At 40.6% G+C, this 6,257-nt stretch overlaps 1 protein-coding gene across 1 annotated transcript in view; it reads left to right on the top strand.

Moving 5' to 3' along the window:
* The first annotated feature begins 415 nt into the window (after window positions 1-415).
* Samd9 (sterile alpha motif domain containing 9) overlaps window positions 416-6,257 on the top strand; it is a 17,082-nt gene continuing 11,240 nt past the window's right edge. The window contains exons 1-2 of the mRNA XM_055613011.1: window positions 416-475; window positions 4,877-4,957. The gene's annotated coding sequence lies outside the window, so the exon portion shown is untranslated. The remainder of the gene's footprint in view (window positions 476-4,876; window positions 4,958-6,257) is intronic.

The raw sequence follows: 6,257 nt of genomic DNA, 5'->3' as shown, positions 1-6,257 counted from the left end.
TCAGTTAAACAGACTCACGCGTCGTTTGTCTACAGCTTAAACATCAGGGCTCTCTGCCAGTGCTCAAACATCTCAGACTTTAAGTCTCCGCACGTTACCCAAACAAACCAGAAGGTGGCATAGTTGGTGCTAGAGAAAAGCAAACAAGGAGAAAATAGCATTTCAGAAAGTCGCTTTCCATATCAGAGAATCGAAACTGAGATGAGGTCAGCTTTTTTTTTTTTCCCCCCCACTTCCACACCCTGCCGGCTTCAGACACGCCCTGGTGTTTTCTCAGCCAGTTTGAGCTGGTACCGAGGTAGAAGTGCACACGAGATAAGCTCCCATCACAACCAAATGAAATTGTTTTTCTCTGACATCTCAGGAAAAAGAGAATACAGACTCCAGACATTCTCCATACCGAAATGGACAGTTTCTTCTCTTTTATTTATTTTAATTTTTTTTTTTTTTACATAGAAGAAATTTGAAAGTTTGGGTAAGTACATATCTCTGCTTTCCTATTATTGTTATTCTTGGTGTCTATAGCAACAGCTTACTGAAATATACTTTGTGGTTAGAATGTTTAAATGTATTCCAAAACAAAACTAATAATTTTCTAGTCTAGAATTTCTGAACTATGTGGTACTGTGAAAGGTGTTGTGGTCAAAACATCCCATTAAAGATGTGTTGAAAATTAGGGACACTTCTATTAACATCCCCTAAAGAAAAGCAGCCTCTTCAGAAAGAAATAAAATCAACATTCTAAAGTTTACATTAACGAAAAACACAATCCCCCAATCACTCTAAGGAACAGGCAGTTTAGAAAAGGAAATCCTTAATAGCTCCTTGGATATTAATGTTAAATCCATGTGTGGGAGACAGAAATGCAATGCTTCCGAGAGCTTCAGCTAGAGAGCTTTGGAATCAAGGCAGTTTATGTAAGAATCAGAGGCTTAGGTCTGACTTTCTCCCAAAGTAGCCTATAATGTTCAAGGGGCAAGGGAAACAATGTTGCTGAATGAAGACCTTTCAGAAAAACTGATAAATGGTACAATCCTCTCTCTCTCTCTCTGTGTGTGTGTGTGTGTGTGTGTGTGTGTGTGTGTGTGTTCAGTCATATAAATTGCATTCCTTTTTTATACTGTATAAGCTCAGGAGCAACTCTCAGAGACATTTTAAAATACACACACACACACACCACCACCACCACCACCACCACCACCACCACCACCACCACCACCACCACCACTTATTTTTAGCTCTAATTAGCCTTCTTCCTGTTCTCTTTATATATGTGTGATCTTTTTATATATGTGTGACCTTGCTGTACCTTTTAGGGTTTCTGCAAGCCTTTTAGAAACACAGGACAGTCTAAAGAAACCATTAATTGGATTACTTGGTTTGTTGGTGTTTAACTTCTTGAGTTCTTTATATATTCTGGATATTAGCCCTCTGTCAGATATAGGGTTGGTGAAGATCCTTTCCCAATCTGTAGGCTGTTGTTTTGTTCTGATGACAGTGTCCTTTGCTTTACAGAAGCTTTCCAGTTTCAAGAGGTCCCATTTATTGATTGTTGCTTTTAGAGCCTGTGCTGTTGGTGTTCTGTTCAGGAAGTTGCCTCCTATGCCAACGAGTTCAAGGCCCTTCCCACTTTTTCTTCTAACAGATTTAGTGTGTATTTTATCAGCTCAATTTCTCAACCAAACATTTCAGCTCAGATCTCTATGACTCCGTCCCTTATATGAGAACTCAGCTCTATATTCTGATGTGTTTATGGCATGTAACTCATGCACAAATAATCCATCTAACTCAGGACTTCATCTTGTATTTTTATATTATTACACCAAGAGGGTGGGGACTGCATGTGTTTAACTATGATAAGATTTCAGTGATAAAATTAGAGAGACTCCAGGTGTCCTTACAAGATGTGGCATAAGAGCCCTAGGCTTGTCCTCAGGAGCCTGAGGACACCTGTCAACCTAATGGCCATCATGTGCTCACTGTATCTCAGTAGCGAGTGGGCAGCAGAGGTGGGCTGGACAAGGTAGTGAAAGCAGAGCGTGAGTATTTGAGGCACACAGCTGGTCAGTGGCATGTCAGTATATGAGGCCTTACTTACATACAGAAGTAACTAGGGGACAGTGGGATCAGGTGTTAGAGAGCAGTAAAAATCAGAAGAGGCACTGTCCTTTCCTGCCTCCCTCTCCTTGCTCACTGTCTGATCACTTGTACAGGAGGAAGCAGTGACAAACTGGAGGTGGCAGTTATGTGTCATATAAACATCTCTTATTACACCTGGGTCATTTCTGTAGCATCCATAAAACTTTCATCCATGAAGATTGTAGACAGAAGAAGTGGAAATTGATGCTCTGGGATCTATTTTGCTTTTCAAATTGTTAATTGAGCAGAACTGGCAAACTGTGACGGTAGGAATTCTGGGAACTTTACCATTGGCTCGGACCAGGACAAGATGGGCTCCTGCAAGAGAGATGATGCACTTTCAATGCCTGGTGTCATTCAGCATCTTCCATTTCTCATCTAAGCTATACTAAATGTACTGAAATGCTATGCGGTTATAGAAAATAATGTACCTACCTGGCCATTTATACATAGGAAGTTTAGGTTTGAAACAGAATGTCTGATGAAGTGTGCACTTTTGCCAAAGGTGGAATGTTGCTTTAAAACTAGGCCAATCGAGCTATAAAGGTTACTATAATAACCTCTAAAGTGAAAGTATCGGCACTGAACAGACTTCTGGCATAGAAAACTTAGTCATTGAACTTTAGGAGTTGTGCTATTGAGCTGTTCTGTGCTGCGGCACTGGGCTGTTTTGGGGCGCGGGAGTGAGAAAGTTCGCTGTTGCGGTTCCTTGTGTGGTCGGGAGAATCCAATGTTTTATCACTGTGACAGGTAGTCAGCACCAAGTTCATGTTGGAAAACCATGCTATCCACTAAAAAAAGAAATCACTCACACACACTCACACTCACATACGTACGTGTGCAAGTGCTTTCTCCCTGTCCCTCTTTCTCTCACTCTCCCCCTCATTCTATCCCTATCTCTATCTATCTATCTATCTATCTATCTATCTATCTATCTATCTCACACACACAAACACACATGCATGCACGCACACAAATTTAATGCAAATAAGTAAAAATATTTAAATGCAGTAATAGCAAAACCCATTGTTTTATATGCTGGTTGAAGTGTTGGTAAAACAATAGACAGAAAGAATGAGTAGAGTATTATTAAAGGACTTTCTGATACACTGGAATTGTAAATCCAGTTTACAAACTGGCTACTTAGGTTCATGGTGTAAGAGTTCTCTTCATTGAAAACAGTCTGCTTATTCAGAAAGCTTATTCCACTTCAAAATCTCAAGTGAGACGTTACTCTTTCTATTAGATTTTCATCACACATTCACACATACAAACACGCGCACACACAGCAAATGAAATAGCTAAGAAGATTGGCTAGAAACAAGTTTGTCGTCTAAAAAGAGAAAACAAAACAAAATCACACATATATGTATGAAACATACCATTTCAGATTGAAAACTGGGACCTAGTGAGGTGTTTAAAAGGTACTCTTGTCTGCTGATCCTTAGCAATGCTGAAGGTAGATTCCTCGCTCAGTTGCTGTTTGTTTTTCTGTGCTAGAGATCGAAGCCCAAGTCTAGCACTGAGCTATAGCCACAGGGTAGATAACTTAAGGTAAAGTTTTAGAGAAATTAAAGAAAACAATACTCAGAGTTAACTGTGGGTGCAATAAGGAAGTCAAAAGCTGGTCTGGAAATCTGATGTATTAATACTGTTTGGTAAAAATTTAAGACTTGAACACCTTGACTTGAGCTAGTGATTACTGGTTGTTCTAGGGCACACCAACAGTCTTGTTTCTGTGCAGCCTCCGCTTTGTTTTAGACATCTCTTTATTTCATCGCGTATTTCAGAGGCAACACTGGATCTTTAAATGAAATGTGATTTATATGAGGTGAATGCTGATGTTTCCCTGCATGTTAATTTACATAACTTCCCATCTTCTATGTCCTGGTTCCATTCCCAAAAAACACATCCTTAAGCAGAATTTACTGCCATAGTTAAACTCCTCCTGTCCTTGAACTTCAAGGAAATACCCCCACACAATGTTTTCTCTGTGCTGGCTCCTTCATTCCCTCCCACTGACAGGACAGGAGCCCACCACAGAAGACCTCTAAAAGACTCTACCCAGCAGGGTATCAAATCAGATGCTGAGACTCATAGCCAACTTTGGGCAGAGTGCAGGGAATCTTATGAAAGAAAGGAGAGATAGAAAGACCTGGAGGGGACAGGAGCTCCACAAGGAGAGAAAGAAAAAAAAAATCTGGGCTCTTTTCTGAGACTGATGTTCCCTCCCTCTGACATGACTGAGTCATCTCTGTTATTGCTGAATCAGCACTTTAGGGTTTGTTGGGGGGGGTTCCCTGCCCACTAAAATTGTTGAGCTTTTCCAAATTATCTGAAACAATTTGCATTCCCACCAGCACTTTCCAAAAGCTCCATTCGCTCCACAATATCACCAACACTTGGGGTTCTGTGGTTTTGATGCCAGCCATTCTGGTTGGCTTGTGTCATTCTGTGCAGTTTAATTTTGAATGTCTGAAACTGGTTAAGGTTTTTGAGCTGCTGTAGAACCCATGTGACTTTCAAAAGCCCCACTGGTTTGCCATCCTTCAACTAATCCTACCTTGTCCACATCGCCAACCCAGAACCAGCCAGTTGTCCCAAGTTCACTCAGGTAGAGAGACCTTGCCAACCCCGGGGTGGTAACGCACAGCTCCTGCTGTGTCAGTGGTCTTAGGATATAACTTCAAAAGTATAAGCTTTCCAAACGCATTCATCTTGTTTCTTGTCGATGCAGTGCAAACACTGGTGACCTCTGTGACCTGCAAGGTTCCCTGGGCAGTGCGGCCCCATTTCACTGCTTCTCTACCCAGTTTTGGTAAGTTACATATTTCACCTCACGGTTCAGATTTGATTCATCTAAAGTTGGTTGTACTGACCTCGGGTTCACTTACTCTTTGTAGCATCGGCACTGCTAAGTTCTTCTGTCTCTTCTCTGTTCCTGACGAGCTCCTCTACCTATGTGCCAAGTTTATCACCTTTTACTGACTACCACTTTTGGGTGCTAGGGAACATCTCCATCGTGACTGTGTTTTCTTTTAACTATTTTTCCTTCTTTCTTCCCCATTTATTGCATTGTTCTTTAAACTCACTAAATTATCAGTCATTTTACTGTTATAAAAGCATTTAAAGTTGTAAGTTCTACAGTTATTGTTGGTACTGTTTCTTTCAAATTTTGATACTCAACGTTTTCATTGCTGTCCAATTTTAAATGCTTTCTCTTTAATGCATGCCATTGTAATTTTGTGGGTTTTTTTAAATTCAACTCTTACTTATGATCACTACCATCTGCATGCCATTGTAAGAAAGCAACTGTATAGTCAATACACCATTTTTCAAGGTTCCCCCATGGTAAAATCTTTCAATATTACAGCACAACATTGCATTGGCATTCAAAACACAAAACCTATAACAACACAAGGATCTCTCCTGTTGGTCTTTATAGCTGTGCTCATTCCCTCGTAAACACCTCTCCTTAACTCTAGAAGCTATTAATATGTCGACTATTACTATGTTTTTGCCATCTCAAAAATATATGTAAATGGGATTGTACAGATTGTGATATTAGGGGTTTGTTTTTTCACTCAGCAAAATTCTCTTTGGATTTATGAGGATTGTTTCGTGTTGAGGTTTGGATATAAAAGATCCCCTATGGATTCATGTGATGAAGGCTTGGTTCCCCCACAATGTACAGAAATGCCGCATCTTGAAAATGGAATGGATCGCGCAGACTCTGCCCTAACAAATGGATTCATCCATTAATAGATTGGTGGCTTGATGGCTTTGTTGGAGGGTGGTAGAGACTAAAGGAAGTGAACTGATTACAGGAAGGGTGTTAGCAAAGGCATGCTTTGAAGCGTTCATTTAATCGACCAGTCTCTCTCTCTCTCTCTCTCTCTCTCTCTCTCTGTTTCCTGACTGACATGAGGTGGGCAGCTCTCCTCCACTTTCCCTTTCCTCCATGATATTTCTGAGTTACATTGTCTAGCTTGAGCATCTCCAGTTCCACGCATTTTCTGCAAGTGACATAATTTTGTTTTGTGGCTGAATACATACATTTACATATATGTGTGTGTGTGTGTGTGTGTGTGTGTGTGTGTGTGTGTGTGTGTGTGTGT

The sequence above is a fragment of the Psammomys obesus genome, unplaced genomic scaffold (genome assembly GCF_907164565.1).
Source record: "Psammomys obesus unplaced genomic scaffold, mPsaObe1.curated_primary_1811, whole genome shotgun sequence".
Taxonomy (NCBI): domain Eukaryota; kingdom Metazoa; phylum Chordata; class Mammalia; order Rodentia; family Muridae; genus Psammomys; species Psammomys obesus.
Note: the sequence above shows the minus strand (reverse complement) of the source record. Positions and strands in the feature narration are given on the sequence as shown.